The sequence below is a fragment of the Mus caroli genome, unplaced genomic scaffold (genome assembly GCF_978045245.1).
Source record: "Mus caroli unplaced genomic scaffold, Mus_caroli_1 scaffold_1, whole genome shotgun sequence".
NCBI lineage: Eukaryota > Metazoa > Chordata > Mammalia > Rodentia > Muridae > Mus > Mus caroli.
Genome location: NW_028227256.1, coordinates 160759355 through 160778717, shown reverse-complemented (window position 1 = coordinate 160778717; position 19363 = coordinate 160759355).

Below are 19363 nucleotides of genomic sequence, written 5' to 3'. Positions count from 1 at the left end.
ATTTTTACTGAATATAATCTTTTCCATTATGATTTCTTGATCTTTTATTGAAGACCTATGACACAGCATCTTTGTCATTCATACCTATGGTATAGGTATAGGCAATTTATGTTTTCTTTGTTTTGGTATATTTGAGATAAGCTTGTACTGTGCAACTCTGGTTGGCCTGGAAGTCATAGAGATTCTCCTGTCTCTGTCTCTGAAGTGCACCGATTACAGGCTTTTACCACAGCACTTTGATATGTTTGGGATGGTGTTTTTAATTGAATGTGCACAAGCCTACTGGCATTTCTGATGCTTTGAACTTTTCCTGTCATGTTCATGCTCAGAAAGAATGCTTTCCAACTACAGTTCAAAATTTTTCTTGTTTTTTTTTTCTGCATGCAATATAGAAAGATGTTAGATGTTTATCTTTTCTTTAAAAGAAAAGTTTATCTCTTTAATCAAACTGAACTTCCTTGCCACACAGCGTTGTATACTAGTGCTGAACTTATTTTCCCCACAAGTAACTGGCTTGCCCTGCATTCTTTATAGCCAGGTCTTTACATTTTCTAGTTTCCTGAGATATATCTTATATGATAAACTGATTTTATATATCCAAATATCAACCCAAAACTTTACCAAGATGTCTGCATCACCACCCCCACTGCCACAGACTTATGGGATAGATCAGCTACCCTTCTATTGCCTGTGTCCATAGATGTTTCTTCAAGTGTGTCCACCCACTAATACAGAAGCCCCATGTTCACAATCAGAATCAGATGGCTTTTACTGGCCACCATCACCTCTATTCTGTTGTATTACAATCTTGTAGCTGGTCTTTGGCTACTTTATGGGTTCTTCTTTCTTATGCCCTTCTCCATCCTCTTTTTCCATTCTTTTAACCCCTAACACTAGATATGGGAGAAAATAGGATAGAGGGGAAAGGTCATTAGATTAATTCCTGCTGATTAGAGGCATTAAGTTTGGGGCAAGTTTGATCTTCACTATGGAAATATCTAATTTCCTCTTATTGTTTCTGCTTTGTGCATGACTATTTAACAAACCTTGACCAACAACATCCAACAGCAACCAACCAAACAACAAACAATAACCCACACTGCCTCTCAGAGCCCAAGCATTTATATATCCTCTGAAAAGTCCCCAGAATTCCAAATGTCACACAATCGCATAAAGTGACTGCTGCTGGCAAAATCATGCCCCTCCTAGAGCACAGGGCAAATCATAATCAGCTGCTGCAGACAGTCTGGAGCAGTGCCACATCCCACACATGGGATTAAAACAAAAACACATTCTTTTTTTCCTTCTGTTTTTATTGGATATTTTCTTTATTTACATTTCAAATGTTAACCCCTCTTCAAGTCTCCCCTTTAGAAATTCCCTATCCCATCTCCCTCCCCCTGACTCTGTGGGGGTACTCCCCCACCCACCCACTCACCCCACTCCTGCCTTCCCACCCTGGCATTCCCCTACACTGGGGCATCAAATCCCACAGGACCAAGGGCCCCTCTTCGCCCGGATGTCCAACAAGGCCATCCTCTACCACATACACAACCAGAGACTTGGGTCTCACCATGTGTACTCTTTGGTTGGTGGTCCAGTCCTGGGAGCCATAGGGGTTCTGGCCAGTTGACACTGTTGCTCTCACCATGGGGATATAAACCCCCTCACTTCCTTCAGTCCTTCCCCCAACTTCTCCACTAGGACCCTCAGTCCAAAGGTTGGCTGTGAGCATCTACCTCTGTATTTGTCAGAGCCTCTTAGGAGACAACCATATCAGGCCCCTGCCAGGAATCACTTCCTGGCATCCACAATAGCATCTAGGTTTGGTGACTGTATATGGGATGGATCCCCAGGTGGGGGCAGTCTCTGGATGGCCTTTCCTTCAGTCTCTGCTCCATACTTGGTCTCCATATTTCCTCCTGTGAGTATTTTGTTCCCCCTTCTAGAAACACTGAAACATCCACACTTTGGTTTTACTTCTTCTTGAGCTTCATATGGTCTGTGAATTGTATCTTGGGTATTCCAAACTTTCGTGCTAATATCCACCGATCAGTGAATGCATACTATGTGTGGTGTGTGTTCTTTTGTGACTGGGTTACCTCACTCTAGATGATATTTTGAAGTTCCATCCATTTGCCTGAGAATTTCATGAATTCATTGTTTTTAATAGCTGAGTAGTATTCCATTGTGTAAATGTACCACATTTTCTGTATCCATTAATCTGTTGAGGGACATCTGGGTTGTTTCTAGTTTCTGGCTTTTATAAATATGGCTGCTATGAACACAGTGGATCATGTGTCCTTTTTACATGTTGGTGCATCTTCTGGGTATATACTGGGTCCTCAGGTAGTATTATGTCCAATTTTCTGAGGAACCCTCAGACTGATTTCCAGAGTGGTTGTACAAGCTTGGAATTGCACCAGCAATGGAGGAGTGTTCCTCTTTCTCCACATCCTTGCAACCATCTGCTGTCATCTGAGTTTTTGACCTTAGCCATTCTGACTGGTGTGAGGTAAAAATCTCAGGTTTGTTTTGATTTGCATTTCTCTGAAAACTAAGGATATTGAACATTTCTTTAGGTGTTTCTTAGCCATTTGAGTTTAAATAACACCCTTCACAACAGTCACAAATAATATAAAATATCTTGGTGTGACTCTAACCAAACAAGTGAAAGATCTGTATGACAAGAACTTCAAGTCTCTGAAGAAAGAAATCGAAGAAGACCTCAGAAGATGGAAAGATCTCCCATGCTCATGGATTGGCAGGGATAATATAGTGAAAATGGCCATATTGCTGAAAGCAATCTACAGATTCAATTCAATCCCCATCAAAATTCCAACTCAATTCTTCATAGAGTTAGAAAGAGCAATTCTCAAATTCATTTGGAATAACAACAATCCAGGATAGAAAAACTATTCTCAACAATAAAAGAACATCTGGGGGAATCACCACTCCTGACTTCAAGCTGTACTAAAGAGAAATGGTGATTAAAAACTGCATGGTAATGGCACAGTGACAGACAGGTAGATCAATGGAATAGAACTGAAGACCCAGAAATGAACCCACATACTTAGGGTCAGTTTATCTTTGACAAAGAAGCTAAAACCATCCAGTAGAAAAAAGACAGCATTTTCAACAAATGGTGCTGGTTCAACTGGCAGTCCGCATGTAGAATAATACAAATTGATCCATTCTTATCTCCCTGTACAAAGCTCAAGTCCAAGTGGATCAAGGACCTCCACATAAAACCAGATACACTGAATTTATTAGAAGAAAGAGTGGGGAAAAGCTTTGAACACATGGGCACAGGGCAAAATTTCCTGAACAGAACACCAATGGCTTATGCTCTAAGATCAAGAATCAACAAATGGTACCTCATTAAATTGCTAAGCTTCTGTAAGGCAAAGGACACTGTCAATAGGACAAAACGGCTATCAACAGATTGGGAAAAGACCTTTAGTAATCCTGAAAGAACCTAGTGGGGAAACCCCCACCCAACTCCTGATTCAGCGTGCACCCAAGAATCACGAATAGAACACAACGCCTTGATGTAACAACACGAGGTATTTTAATGGCGGAGCTCCGGGTCGAAACGTATCTCACACAGGAGACAGTGGATTTGACCACGAGGCTTGGAAGCTAGGGGTTTTTATAGAAAAGGAGTGGGGCTGGGGGAGGAATTGGCGCGGTTTCACATGATTGGTCCATTTAAACATCAGCAGCCTGAGGTCAGAGGGGTGGGAGATAGGGAGGCGATGGGCCTGCCCAGGCATGTCCTGGTCTGTTCTGCTATGTTCTCAGCCCCAGGTTTCAAAGCTCACAAACAACTCTTTGGGCTATTTGACATACATTACATGAATCACAGGTCTCAAGTTTTATTTCCTTTCAATCCTATATCCAATAGAGGGCTAATACAAAGAACTCAAGAAGTTAGACTCCAGAGAACCAAATAACTCTCTTTAAAATGGGGAACAGAGCTAAACAGAGGATTCTCTAAAACAGGTTCTTATAATATTCTGTGCTGTTTAAAGAAATCAAAATTCTTACTACACAAACACCTTATAAGTTGTTCATGTATTTGTATATTAGAACAACTTCAGATTATTTTCCATACATTAGACAGCTTACATAACATCCTTTCTCTGTGCAGTCTTCAGTGACCTCCTCTTTCATTTGTAACAATAGAGAGGCGTCCTTTCCCACTTCCTTTCCTAATGCTCCACTCTTCTTCCAACTGCAGTAGTCTCAGCAGCATGGACAGAGAGAGGGAAGAAACTGGGTGGGAGAGAGGAGGGAGGAGGTGGAAAGGAGAGGTATGTAGAGAGTCAGGGGGAATGCCCAGAGGACCAGGAGAATGATTGGAAATATGCAGCAATGGGGTTAGGGGTCAGGACGAACCTCTGGAAAGTCCGAGAGACCTGGGATGTGAGAGGCTACCAGGACTCAATGGGGATGACATTAACTGAAATGCCTAACAGTGGGGGATATGGAACTAGAAGAGACCACCTCCAGTAGATAGACATGGTCCCAGGTGAGGCAGGGGGCCACCAACCCATCTTCAAAATTCTTAACCCAGAATTGTTCCTGTCTAAAGAAAATGCAGGGACAAAAATGGAACAGAGACTGAAAGAAAGGCTACCCAGTGATTGCCCCAACTTGGGATCCATCCCATGCACACACACCAAATCCTGACACTACTACTGAGGCCACACTGATAGTTCAGACAGGAGCCTTTCAGAGGCTTGGAGAGGCTCTACCAGCAACTAAGACAAATGCAGAGAGCTACAGACAGCCTTTGGATCGAGGACCAGGACCAAAATGGAAGAGTTAGAGGAAGGACTAAGGAACTGGAGGGAATTGCAACCTCATAGGAAGAACAACAGTGTCAACTAACCTGGACCCCTCAGAACTCTCAGAGACTAGGTCAGAAACCAAGGCACATACATGGACTAGCCTATGGCACATGTGTACCAGAGGACTGCCTTATATGGCCTCAGAGGAAGAGGATGCACTTAATCCTGTAGAAACTTGATGCCCCAATAGAAAGGGATGTTGGTGGGGGGGGGGGTTGGTGGGGGAGGGAGGATGGGTGGGGGAGTACTTGCTCAGAGGTGGGAGGTGAGGAGACCATAAAGAACTTGGGAAGGGGGGAGCAGGAAGGGAAACAACTTTTAGAGTGTAGATAAATAAAATAATTTAATGAAGATTAAAATAGAAGAAGCACCACAGTATCTTTGCACCTGCCCTTTTTTCTATTTCGGATGCCCTTCCCTCAGTAATGTACATGGCTCACATTCTCCCTTCCTGGAGGTTTTGCTTAAGTGCTGTTTCCTCACTAAAGCATCTACTTGTTGTGCACATGGCTTAAGATTGCAGATGCCACCTACCCCTCCATTCTACCCCAAATCTCTCCCACCAACTCCAAATCGTGTTTTGCTTTTTAGCATATAAAGTTCTCATACATCCTATACTGTCTCTGCCAGTCTGTTTCATGTCAAAGCTTCATGAGGGCAGGAAGGCTGTGCCTTCTTACTGACTCCTTTGTCCCCAGATTTTGTTGCTCAGTTGCATCAGAGCATTCCCTGAGGTCTTCCATTTCATCCAATGCCATAACCATAAACATACAAGTGTAAGCATTAGCCGATGTTATATATCCCAAGCTCCATAGTTGGTTATATGTTTGAAGGGTTGTTTTGTTGCTTGCTTTTATTGCATAGGATTTTGGTCTACTTTTGAAATTTGGTAATGGGAAAGTCCAGAAAAGTTATTATACATGGTCTTCCTGTCCTACATACTATATGAGTCTTTAAAAATAACTTGATGACAGAGTCCTGGGACCATTACAGATGTTTTCTATTTGAAGACTGCCTGAGAAGAATCTTGAATTTCTTTGCATAACTTCTCAAATTTTACTACAAAATATAATGTAATAGAGTGTATTGCATCATTATTTATGGATAGCCCTTTCTATTTCTATTTTCCATTATATGATTTTTATTTTAGATTCAATAAGTTATCCTAAAACTCACCATGTCTAAATATAAATTCAATACTTCTAGTCTCTTCCCTGCCAAAGTTCTACACTTTCAGAAGTGTGGATACTTGGAAAACCTCCTCTACTGTGAGGGTGACAAATCCAAGGCACAATTTCTTAGCTGTAGTTTTAAATAAAATTGAATGAAAAGATGCAAATATATTACTTTATATATTATTAAATAATAATCATAATTATTAACATAGTTAAAGATATAAAATAATTATATATAATTATTTAATGATATAGAATTGTAATATATATGATTTAATACAGTGGGATTATACTCTAACAGCCACATAGGAAGGGACCCAGTGTCCTGATTACCCCCTCCCAAGGCTTTGCATAAGATATGGCTCTCCATTAGGAATTTACTCTTACTATTAATTTTGTTAAATATTAAGAAATAAAAGAATAATCATGGTCCCTACTCATCCCAAACACACACTTGAATTTTAATACATGATGAAATAAGAAAAGAGAAAAAAGAAGCCCTGATTAAATTGTTTAATAGCATGCACACGGTTCTAGGTTCTATTCCTAGCCAAAAAGAAATAAATGAAGAGGAGGAGGAGGAGGAGAAGGAGGAGAAAGAAGAGGAGGAGGAGGAGAAGGAAGAGGAGGAGGAAGAGGAGGAGGAGAAGGAAGAGGAGGAGGAGGAGGAGGAGGAGGAGAAGGAAGAGGAGGAGGAGGAGAAGGAAGAGGAGGAGGAGGAGGAGGAGGAGGAGGAGGAGGAGGAGGAGGAGAAGGAGGAGGAGGAGCCAGATCAGGAAGAAGGAAAAGGAGAAAGAGGAAGAGAAGGACAAGAAAAAGAAACTGCTTCTTGACTCTCACATGGACGTATAATTTTAGGGGAAAAAAGAAAACAATAAGCTTTCTTTGGAACAGTTCATCAATTTAGGAAACACAGAAAGGTCAGTCCTTTTTCTTCTTGATTAATATGATGCTGGAGACTAAGTAAGTTATGAAAGGAAGATATCCATTTTGGCCTATAGTTCTGATTCAGGGGTATGAGGCCATATACAGTTCTAAGTCTTTAGGCCTTCTTGAGATTCACAATAAAGTGAGTCAAAACATATGTTAGCAACAGGTCCAAGAATAATTTTCTAACAACTCTGTGATACCATATATGTTAATACAAAGGCAGATCCAAAGAAATTCTTATTTTGGAAAAATATTCCATAAAAGCATGTGTGATTTTCTGTTTTCAATTTTCTTTTCAGTAATAATTCTTACTTTTGCTTACTTACTTTGTCACATAATCATTGGCACTGATTTGCAAGGAAATCTTATGAGTGACTAGTTTTAAAGTAAGGAAATTCCATTCATATAGCTGTTATCTGCGAGCTTGGAAAAGACCACCATTACTCAGTGATACCATGGTCAAGCACGGAGATCCTGGCCATAGGAAGCTGGGGGAATTTCTACTACCCAGGATGCACAGGGTGCTCTGCCAATACCCATAGTAAGTGTGGTAGCACAGAGTCACTCAATAATCAAATGGAATTAGAAAAAGTTACATAAATTATAAAACCCTGTACTAATCAATATGATGTCCATTTCTTTTCTTCAGGATAGTCAGCCACTTTTTTGTTTTGTTTTGTTTTTGTTTTTCGAGACAGGGTTTCTCTGTGTAGCCCTGGCTGTCCTGGCACTCACTTTGTAGACCAGGCTGGCCTCGAACTCAGAAATCTGCCTGCCTCTGCCTCCCGAGTGCTGGGATTAAAGGCGTGCGCCACCACACCCGGCTTAGTCAGCCACTTTTATATATTAACGTATGATATACATTTGAGGAAGCAAACAGTGGTGATGTAATTCTTCAAAATATGCTGTCAAACTGGAAATCACACACCTGAGAACGGGACTTTAAGAGAAAACACACCCCATTATGTTTTTTTTCATAATATGGTATATGTAAATAAATTCACTTAAGCAAAACTGGAATCTAGGAATTTAAGCCTGCTGACATTGTTTATTAATTTTTTTCCTTGTGTGTATTTTCCCCTTGGATTTCAATAAGCAAGTAACAATGTTTGTCTGCTCAGGAGCCCAATGAACAACTGAAGTTCAGAGAAGAAACCAGGCAGCGATAGGCACATCCTATTTACAGGTAGCATGTGGTATGTAAAAACCTGGGTGATTATAGACATATATGTAGAGTAATACATGGCACACATGTATAAGAGCATAAATGTAAATTATATATCAGTGTGAGACAGTGAGGCAGTAGTTCACTTCTCATTGTAGCATTGAGCAAAGGTTAAGCAATGTTAAAAAAAATCTGTTAAAATCAGTCTCCCTGTTCCTCTGGCTCTCACAATCTTCCCATCCTCTCTTCTAAAATGATCCCGAGCGTTAGGAACAGGAGTTTCATGTAGAGGTTGTCAGTTAGAACTGGGCTCTACAACTCTGCAATCCGATTGGTTGAGGTTTTCTGTAATGGCCACTGTTTGTTGCAAGGAGAAGTTTCCTTAACAGGTAGGGAGAACTACACTTGTCTATGGGTATAAAGACAGCTACTTAGACTGTAGTTACAGATTGTGCTGGTTTGGTGTAGTGGCAGTTGTCCTGCTTCTTAGGAATGTCAGAAGCTACACCCATAAAGTCTCAGCAACACAACTGCCTGAACACAACCTGAAGAGAGACGATACAATAGACATGCTAACATGCGCCAACGTTGGTAAACAGGGTATGAAAATGTACAGTTTCCTATACCCTCCTTTGCCTTGAAATAATGACATGGAGACCTGGTATATTTATTAAAAGCCTCTTGCACTATAGCTAGACAGGATTCACATCTATTCTAACCCAACTATGCAACCTAAGACCCAGCCATGTGCCCCATTACCTGCATCTTGGTCTCGCCCTAGATGCTCCTGCTCCATCCGTGTCTTTCGCCTTCTCCTCTTCTTTCCAGCCTGGTTTCCCTCACTTGGATTGGAAGTTCTGCCTTAACTCTCCTTCCCAGCTATAGGCTGATCAGCTTTTATTAACTAATCAGAGTTGATTGAGTATAATTTTTACACAACATTGAGACAAGAAATGCTTCAAAAATCATGACAGTGCTAATGTCTAGACTTAAACCAGATCTCTGGGCACAGTAACCAACAGCTAAATACACAGTGCACAAAACCATCTCACAACAAGGGGAAAGAAAATTCCAGGAGGCCTCAACCTTACACAATGATCTACAAATAACTAAGAAAATAATCTTCCCTGGGGAAGAGCACACTAGTCGGTTATCCAATACTAGATGCTCAGCTCTGGAAACATATTTAAAAATAACATTAAATAGACATCGCAAGTTGTATTTATGTATTTAGGAACACATACACACACCACCAACAACAGTTAATTTAAAAGGCTGTAAAATCAAGGAGGGTAATATGGAAAGGCTTGGAAAGAAGAAACAGAGGGGGCAGAGGGGGAAATTACTCCCCCCCAAATTTAAAAATCACTTAAAATCACTGTATTAATGATAAAATATTTATATTCTTATTACAAGCAGTTCTGGGGTTAACTTTCCTATAGAAAAACAAAGACATTAGAGGCCAGAACAACCCAACACACTGGGAATGGTCTAAAACGAAAACCTCTGTTTCTTATATCAGTTGTCAAACACTCCTACTCACTTAATGGCTCCGCTGGGAGACATTCATATTCTGCTTCCCTGGAAGATGCAATACTAAGTCCAAGAAAAGTCTTTTGCTAGTGTTCTTTGTACTGTGTCCTGAGCTGGCGCCATGAAGACACAAACAGCAGAGAGAACTGTGGGACGGCAAAGGCTGTGGGCAGCAGTGGCAGAGACACCCAAGCAGTCGAGGCAAGCTATGAGGGCTGCCCGAGAACTGAAGAAGAAGCTGCTGAACAGTTTGAGCATATCCCGGGCAGGAAGAAAGCTGTGGTGGAGAGACGGAGAGGGAGGAGAGATGGGTGCTGTGGATGAAGGAAGAGAAAGGCTGTGAAGAACCAGGGAGGAGAACCCACAGACTCTGGCCTCCAGAGGCCTGGGGAGCTCTCAGATGGACACACAGGTTGAGAGAGAGCTGTAACACTGGCTGCTGTCAAGGAATAAAGAATCCTAGTCAGCCCAACTGGAAGCTGCAATCCAGGCTCAGTCAACAGCTCAGAAATTCTGTTTCCTGGGTCCACAAAGGAGTTATTAGCACTTGTAAAGCTAACACATGCCTGGGGGTGGGGGTGGCTGCAGTATACTTCCTGCTTCCACCACTCACTGCTGCCAAATGCTAAGAGATAAGACAACTACAAAAGATACTATGAAGGGTCTCCCTCTTCTTCCTTACCCATGTTTCCAGCTGAGAGGGAACAAACTTCAGCCAGTTCGTTGGTGACCAGTCTACATGTACATAAGTGTATTAAGGAAACAGATGAAAATATTTGGTAAGTGTTATATATGCATACAAATGTCTGAAAATGTTAGATAACAGTAAGCTATTGAAAATGTTCAGACTGCATTTTGAGACACACAGCCAAGCTTTTCGAGAAGAGCGACCTCCCCTGGGAAAGGCCTCCCCGTGTTGTCTTTCTCTTCCTCTTCCAGAACTTCACTGGGGAGTCTTTGGTGGGGATGTAATGTATGAAAAACAAACAAACAAACAAACAAACAAACAAACAAACAAAGTCAAAACACAACCCATGCTTCACGGTGAAAATTATGTTAAAAATCAAAAGAAATGTTTGAAACAAAGCAACATGATGCACAGTATAGAAAGTCCAAGTCACTATTAATTCTCTCCCTTAACCCACCCTACTAATTCCACAAATACACATTGAATGAGTGAGTGAGTGAATGAATGAATGAATGAATGAATGAATGAATACTACTTAAATAGTTTTCAGACAAGCAGTAAAAGTGGATCTGATCACCATATCACATCTCAGTTCTCCCTGTCTATGGAGATGCCAACTTTATGAGTCACTGCCACCAAGGGACACTAGTTGACATTACACACAGAGTTCCTGGGAGAAGTTCTGGGAGAAGTTCTGTCAGACTTGAGGCTTGGAACTGTTGCCTCCATTATGACAATAGAGTTTTCCCTGCAGTCTAGTCCTTGAGTTTTGTGAGCTTCTCACGGTATTTGTATGTTACAATCTGCTTCCGACCACCACACAAATACGGCACAGAAGGTGTGAAGCTCTTTCCTGTGGGTTCTGGCCTGGACGGAAGTCACTATCCTGTGTGTCATTAGTTTGGCCATTAACATGATTCCCTTTCCCATGTCCCTTCTTGCCATTTACTAGGACGCCCCCCCACGTTTTATCTCGAGTGACACCTAGTGGTGCCATGTTATAAGAGAAATCTCTAGAAGATAATCTCTAAATTCTTTCAGCCCTTGAATTACACTGCAGCTCCCTGCTCCTCTCACAAACTCTAAAGGGTTATAACGCAAGCCTGGGCAGGGTGGGCTGGGGTAGGAGGGAGCGGGAAGTTCCTTCAGCTGGCTGGAGCACAGAGACACACATTGCCGAGGTTTTGGAGGAAGATGCCAACAATTCACATTTTTCTCTTCTGTTTTAATTTATGAGATATATATATCAGAATGAAACCCAGAATGTGGCATTCCGTATTGCAAAGCCGTTTCAAAACCATCACTCAGCAGACCCAATGTGGTTCAGCAGTCATGTGTCTTATTCCTGTCTCTTCTTTTCTTTCCACTGATAGATCATAAAAAAGTTGGACAAAGTCAAAAGAATTCCCAGAGAAAAGAGGGCTTCCATCCAATAAAACTTTCTTCCTAAATTTTACATACAGAAAAGAATATAGCAAACATTCATGTGTCAAGATTTTCTTCACTAAAAGGATGAAAATATTATGTTCAAAGTTGATCGCGTTTTGTTTTTGTTTTTGTCTCTCAATCCAGCCACACTAGCATCCCTGATATTTATATTGTTTATTTTCTACTTCATTTTTGACAAAATAATTTATTCCATACAAAATGTATGATTTTGCACCCATATTATTTAGGACATATTTTCATTATATGCTATATATTATTATACAGTACAATTCATCTTTTGGCTTAATAGCTATTTGTACTTAGATATATAATGTGAGTCCATTTCTTTTGCCTGCTGAGTTCTGCTGCAGAAAGAGATCGGTTAGTCTCTTGTAGAACATTTTCCCAGTAATGTTTTCCAATCAAAAACAATGTTATCCCCACCTCCCAGTGGCTAATTATTCCAGTTCTGTCCTTGTTTGGAACTATGGCTCCCTGGCTTCACGCCCACTCTCATAGTTACAGGGACATTCTGCACTTATTCAGAACAAATATTTAATCCCTCTACACTCTAGTCCCTGGGGTACCAATAGGATCCATAGATGCTACTTTCCTTTGTCACTGTCTTTCTTTCCTTCTTTGTCATTTCTGGTGGTGGTGGTGGTGGTGACATTGGTCAGTCTCCAAGGTGTTTGTGCAAATCTCGTGTTGGAAAATAACAAGGAAGCTAGAGCCTTTGAGGGGGATGATTAGAAGCCAAGGAGGCCTGGAGAAGCTAAAGATAGAGCAGGACCATGGTGTGCAACACTCCCTACATGGGCAGGATTGGAAGATTTGAGCCACGTTAATAATGGAATGAACACGCAACACTTTCACCCTTTTATAACATAGAGACTTGGAATCATCCTACAAGGTAGAAATAAATAACAAGTGCAAAGAAATACCCAAGAAAACCCAGAAATGCAAGCAAACAAAAAATTTACAGTGTTAAGGAAAAGGTAGAATTTTGAAAAGAGACTCTAAAAAATAATAAGTTCCTTTATTTAAAAAAAAAAAACAGTGAGAAAAAAAACAGGACTCAATGTAGCAATCAAGGGCTGAAATAAGTGTTGTTCTTTCCACTTAACAGCTCAAGAAAAACCATTGGGATTCAGTGAAAACACTGGTTCCTTGCTAACTTATTTGGCCTGTTACCATCTTGTTCTTTCTAGCCCAACAAAAGACTTAACAACTAACAACTTCACAACCAAAGCAACTGTGAAAATGGTGCCCTAGCCAGCACAAGGGGAGGACAAAAGGGTTGTATCTTCCCACCAGTTCTCCCAGGAAGCCAAGTTATTTGGCCTGTCTACCTTTCCCCTGAGGAAGCAACATTCACATCATTTGTCTTTATTTTGCTTTGACTCAGAGCTCCTTCCGTGCAATAGCTCTGTTGTCACAGCATTTGTTAAAGCAGGCCTTGAGAACTCCTTGGTTCAGCAATGGCCTTGGGAGACATGACCAAGTGCATCTAGTGAGCAACTGACCAAACACAAAAGTCAAAGGATGGACTGTCCAGAGGGGATTGTGAAACTGACAGACTCTTGGGTATCCCCAAGCTATGCACAGGTGCAGGGCTATGCACATGTTAAAAACATGCCTGAGAAGCCCCAGGCTCTCACTACATTCTGATCTTGTGACTCTGCAACCAATAAGGAAAAGTCAAAGCAGAGTTACGAACTGCGGGAAATCTTAAAGACATTTGAACATCATAGACAGACAGACAGACAGACGCACACACACACATACACACATGCATACCCACACTCACACATTTACACACACAAACACAGACACACACATACACACATACAAACATGCACACTGAGCATCTTAATGAAAGTTGGAAGACTAGTTATTTCAAATCCTCTTAGTAAATCTGTCTAATAGTAATAGAGGTCTAGTAAAGTGAAGAGAGAACTCTGTAGTCACATATGACGAATATTTTTGAATCAGCAGAATAAAGTGAGGCAATTTGCTACACTGATAAAAGAAAAATCCATCTACAATAACATCAAGAATAACAACAAACACAGACCCTGCATTATAGTCTTTAAAACATCCAGGTTTTAGTGAAAATGTCCTGTGTCTGACAAGGAAAAAGACATTCATACACAGAGAACTGATTGTGTGTGTGTGTGTGTGTGTGTGTGTGTGTGTGTGTGGTATGCTTGTATACATGTTTGTGTATGTGTGAAAGTCAAAGTCTTCCTCTATTGCTTTCCTTGCGTTTTTGATACTGGGTCTCTTACTGGATCTAGAGGTCACAGACTGGCCAGGCTAGCTCCCACCAGGCTTCAAGGACCTTTTCATCTTTGCCTCTCCAGCACTAAGAAAATAGGCATGTGTCATTTCACCCAGCATTTTATGTGGGTGCTAGAAATTCAAACCTGTGTCTCTATTCCTAAATCCCCCGAAAGAAGACTTTTAATAAATTATTACAAGAATAGTCAAATAAAAAGGATGTACAAAGAACTGAAAGTACAGATACAATGCCCCACTTCTATAAAATAATCAAATGCTAGACATGAGATCCTGTCTATGGTAATCAAATAGAAATCATAAAACAGGAAGGCAAGATAGCATAAATGAAATGTGCTGAGGTCCCAACAGCAGATTTGAGGAAGAGAAGGGGGAAAAATTCTGTAAGCTTGATGGCATGTTTATTGCTAGCCAACCTAAAGAACAGATAGAGAGAAAAATAAATAGAAGCTTATTACTCTGGGACACCATGAAGCACACTGACTTATGCGTAACACAAAACTCAGAGGGAGAAGAGAGTGAAGGATAGGGAACATATCTGTAAAGATAATGGCCCAATACTCCCCAAATCTAATGAAAACCATCAATTCTAAGAAGCGCAGCAAACTTCAAAGGGGGTCTCTGATGAGTTCTAAAGGATCTCTGAAAGAAACAAGTAAAAGTTACTATATTAAAACAGGACGTCATCAATCAAGGTAACCTGATCTATGATCAGAAACCATGGGTGACCGAAGCCAGTGGGATGCCATTTTCAAAGCATCAGAAAAAAAAAAAAAAACCAGCATTTCTAAATATAGCAAAATCACTTCCTGAAATTGGAGTATTGAAGACATTTGGACTAAATCCTTGCTTGCTTGATTTGGTAGGAGAACTTCTTATAATAAAATAATTACAATAGATAATATATGAAGGGATACTATCCAGTAACTCAGTAATATGACAAATACATAGAATGCAAAGCTAAAATTTATAACAGCCAATGTAGTTATCAGCAAAGAAGATAGCTGGTTTGTTGGTGCCAACCTGTAAGCCAAGCTACTCAGGATGTTAAGGCAGGAACATCACGGGTTCAAGACAAGCCTGAACAATTTAGGAAAACCTCTGTCCACAGAAGGTAGATATATATGTAGGGATGTAGATAGATGGATAATATAGCTAGATAGCTATGTATCATAGCTAGATAGATTAGATAGATTAGATAGATAGATAGATAGATAGATAGATTAGATAGATTAGATAGATTAGATAGATAAGATAAGATAAGATAAGATAAGATAAGATAAGATAAGATAAGATAAGATAAGATAGGTGATAGACACAATAGACAGACTGATTGATTAATAGGTTAAATTTTAAAAAATATAACTTTCATTGTTGAAATTTAGAAAGAGAAGGAGACTGGGCAAGGTGACGGTTTGTAGATGCTTGGCCCAGGCACTATTAAGAGGTGTGGCCTTGTTGGAGTAGGTGTGTCACTGTGGGTATGGGCTTTAAAACCATCAGCCTAGCTGCCTGGAAGCCAGTGTGCTCCTGTTTGCCTTTAGAACAAGATGTAGAGACAGTTCGAATCAGCAACCCTGTGCATATGTTAGGACAATGTCGCCAGGTGCCACATCCATTCTAGAATGGAATCTTTGAAACATGCAGTTGCCATGACAGGTAGCAGCATTTCCAAGGAATTCCATGGCTGAAAACTATCCAAACGGACCTATGTGTGGCAGAGTTTCTCTTCGCTACTTCATGTCATCAGAAACTACAGAGAAATTATAGACAGGCAAGCGGTTGTTTTATTATTTCTGTATCCCACTAATGGCCTGCTTTTTTCCTATATCTCCTCTTAGTTTCTACTTAATTCTGTTGCTTTATTAAAAGAAAAACAGCAGCTATGTGTAAATTAGGAACCTACTTTGCCACTGATTCATGACAGAAAAGCATCTGCAGTCTGGATGCTCGGAATCTAGGGAAAAAAATCAGCAGCCCAGCCAATGACTGGTATTTGAGATCCTGAGAGCCACAGAACTGATACCTTGCATTCCAGCCAAATTCTAAAGGTATGAGACCAAAAATGTTAAGCATAGGAGAATACCAGTGTCCTAGCTAAACAGCCAGGCAGCAAACAAATTGAAAACTCTGGCTTTGCTGTGCTCTTTGCGGTCCTGGACAGACTGGGTGATGCCCTCCCACACTAGGGACAGTGCTTCCCAATACAGTTTACCAACTGATATGGTAGTCTCTCCCAGAGACGTTCTCACAGGCACACCTAGCTCAGACTCCAATAACTCAGTAAAGTCAGGACACACAATCCACCACCAGAATATCTATCCGCTTTTCAGCTTCAATCTCTTACTTTTGCCTTGCAAACCTGTCGGGCCATTTGTGCTAACTTCTAACTAAACTACTAATCAGCAGGTACCTGCTAGAAAAATATCTTCTCTAAACAGCTTAAGTTCAAAAACTGTATTTCTCTTCAGAAAACATTTTTCCTTAATATATCTAGATTTTAATAAGTCAAGAAACAGACAAGTTTCATCAAGTAGAGAATGTCTTATAAGTCTGAATAACACAAAAAGTAATAAAGCTAGGCATGGCGGTACAGGCCTGTGATCCCAGCCCTTGGGTGGCTGGGATGGAAAGGTTGTAAGTTTAGTGCCAGTGGAAGATGACAGAGACCCATTCTCAAGAAAATCAGTGATCATATAGGGCATTAATTATTAAAAATAAATCATAAGCAGGATAGCAAAAATTATATTACGGAGAAAATTCTAGACCTATCCTAACATTTCTTCATGTGAGAATTTGGGGGAACAAAGTGTTACGGAAGCAAAGCCTTGATTTAGTTCTTTTATTGGAACATGGAACATTTAGAAATAAGAGATGCATATGTTCATGTTAGATGGATTTGAAAATCAATATGACATGTTTAAAATGAGACCTTATCCACACAGAGGTCCATGGCTACTGCCTGAAAATGATGACTTTATCTTTGGTGATGGGAACAGTGAGGAAAAGATGAGCAGCTTAGACAAAGAAATGAAAAGGAATGTAGTCTTTAGAAGGCCATCTATGGCTCGATACTGAACTAAAGGGAAGCTAATGAGACTGGACTAAACAGGAAACAACAGAGAAGTAATTGACACAAAGAATGGGCAGGGGGAGGTTAGTTCTATAATATTGTAGGGCTACCTGTAAACTAGCAGGGAAACAGCAAAACTTAGAGTTATGGAATAAGACTAGTTGCCCATTCATGGATAAATAGAAAAAGAAAAAGAAAGACAAATACAGTATAAAGTATTAAAGTATTGTTCTGTAATAAGGAATTAATTAGAAAAAGAAAAACAAAAGTCTGTAGGACTAGAGATGATCCTGTTAAGCAAATTAGGGCAGACTCAAAAAACAAATGTCCCATGAGCCCTCTCATGAGCAGAATCTGGACTTTAAAGATATGAAATTAAGAGGAACATTGCAAAGAGAAGGATCAGCAGGAAAACAGATGAGCATGGGCAGCGTTGGGGTGACAGCAATGATAACATGGTATGTATGCATGGAACCACAGTGAAACCCCTTATTTTATACAACTAGCATATGTGAACCAAAGGTTAGGTTAACTATCAAATTCCCACATTTACTTCTGGCACAAGGGAATCCTCCACAACACAAAACATTTGATGTGAGAGCACCACATCTTCGTTATGAACATGTAATCATTTCAAAGGAAGCAACATAAACAGGGATTCCATTAAAAAATGGAGCAGAGGAACTCACATGATATGTACTCACTGATAAGTGGATATTAGCCCAGAAACTTAGAATACCTAAGATATAAGATACAATTTGCAAAACACATGAAACCCAAGAACAAAGACCAAAGTGTGGACACTTTGCCCCTTCTTAGAATTGGGAACAAAACACCCATGGAAGGAGTTACAGAGACAAAGTTTGGAGCTGAGACGAAAGGATGGACCATCTAGAGACTGCCATATCCGGGGATCCATCCCATAATCAGCCTCCAAACACTGACATCATTGCATACACTAGCAAGATTTTGCTGAAAGGACCCTGATATAGCTGTCTCTTGTGAGACTATGCTGGGGCCTAGCAAACACAGAAGTGGATGCTCACAGTCAGCTATTGGATGGATCACAGAGCCCCCAATGGAGGAGCTAGAGAAAGCACCCAAGGAGCTAAAGGGATCTGCAACGCTATAGGTCAAACAACAATATGAAGTAACCAGTACCCCCTGGAGCTTGTGTCTCTAGCTGTATATGTATCAGAAGATGGCCTAGTCGGCCATCAATGGAAGGAGAGGCCCATTGGTCGTGCAAACTTTATATGCCTCAGTACAGGGGAACTCCAGGGCCAAGAAGTGGGAGTGGGTGGGTAGGGGAGTGGGGGGGGGAGGGTATGGGGGACTTTTGGGATCACATTGGAAATGCGATCTAATTAAAATAATTTTTAAAAATGGAGCAGAAACAAATGCCAATTAAATAACTGGGAAAATATTGTTAAAGAGGAAGTAACCTAGATCTCTACATTTAATAAACAAATTTTATCTATATAAAGTGAGCTTCAACATAGAGATGGAAGAATTTAGAGAACAAATGTTGCAACTTGGGAGAGCAGAGGAGAAAATAGAACAAGGGCCATGATAGAAACAGACAAAACACAACCAACACTCCCAGAAAGGTGCTAAGCATGCAGAAAAGACTGGGGAAAGTTAAAGAGACATAGGAAATTTGCATCACTAACAAAAAAATTATACAAATCAAGATACTTAACTAAAAGCTGTCATAAACAATAGGCTGAAAAACCTTCTCTAGAGAGGTTAAAATAATGAGTGATGCCTTAACCTCCCTTAAAACTACACACTTAAAAGATAAAAAAGAATTCTTTGAAAATCCAGGGCAAGGTTCTGCACAGACGGAAGGAAAACGTGAGCCAATCTTCACGTCTTCCACAGCAGAGCTAAACGACAATGGAGCAACATCCAAGAAACCCTCCTCGAAAACATGGTAGCTCCTGAGTGCCATAAACAACCAATGTTTTTATTCAGTGAAGTAAAGCAAACAGTTCTGAACATGAGAAGAGTTGGAGAATTGTAATTGCCAGGAGCTCTTCAATAAGCTAATAGAAAAGGAACTTTATTAGTCCAGCAAGAAATGACCAGAGAAAACCTGGTCCTCTGTGCAGACTTCATTCAAATATGGAACTAAAGCATAAAGGAAGGTGAAGGTGCCATTAGCAAACTGTATGGAAATATATAAGTGACATGCTAATAAAGTAATAAAGT